Genomic DNA, 1,003 nt, shown 5'->3' with positions numbered 1-1,003 from the left:
TCACATGATCATCAATATGATTATCATTTTTATTATCATCATTGATACTATAATTGCTATTAGAAATTCTCCTATTCTCATTGTTATTATTATTACTAGTATCATTATTATTACTATCATTATTATTGCTCTCATTGTTATTATCATTCTCAAAAGTATTATGTTGTTACTGTTATAATAAATATCATCATGATAATTATCATTATTATCATTATCATTATTATAACCATCATTATCATCATTATTCTCATCATCCATATGATTACCATTATCATCATCATCATCTTTAACAATATTTTCATCATATTACCATTGATATTACTATTATGGTATAATCACTATAAATACATAATTATCACTAATATAAACTTTGTTCTATCATTAATATCAATATTATTCTTATTATCATTATTATTAATAATATTATCATAAATGTTGTTTATTTGTATAATCATTATTTTTAATATTATCATCATAAATATGAATGATATTAGTATTATCATCATTATCATCATTATGTGTTTTATTATCAGTATCATCATCATCATTGATATCACCACTATTATTAATATTACCATTATCATTGTCATTACTATTATCATTATCACTATTATTATTGTCATTGTATATTATTATTGTCATTTCTAATATTATTATCATTATAATTTTTATCGCTATTATCATTATCTTCATCTTCATTTTTATCATCATTATTATTTTCATTATTTTTCGTCTATTTACCAATTTTGTCAATATTATTTCAATTTTTAATGTTTATTATTATGGTAATGTTATCATAATAATAATAATTATTATCATTATATCTTCATTATAATTATTCTCTATTAGATCATTATTATTATCATAAGAATTATAATTTTTACCATCATTATTATTATAGCATTATCATTATCATTATTGTCATCATTATTATTATCATTATCATTCATATCAATAATGCTGTTATCATTATTCTCATATTTTCATCTGTACGCTACTGCCA

Source organism: Penaeus vannamei, chromosome 22, assembly GCF_042767895.1.
Source record: "Penaeus vannamei isolate JL-2024 chromosome 22, ASM4276789v1, whole genome shotgun sequence".
NCBI lineage: Eukaryota > Metazoa > Arthropoda > Malacostraca > Decapoda > Penaeidae > Penaeus > Penaeus vannamei.
The sequence above is the reverse complement of the archived record's forward strand: the minus strand, read 5'-3'. Positions refer to the sequence as shown.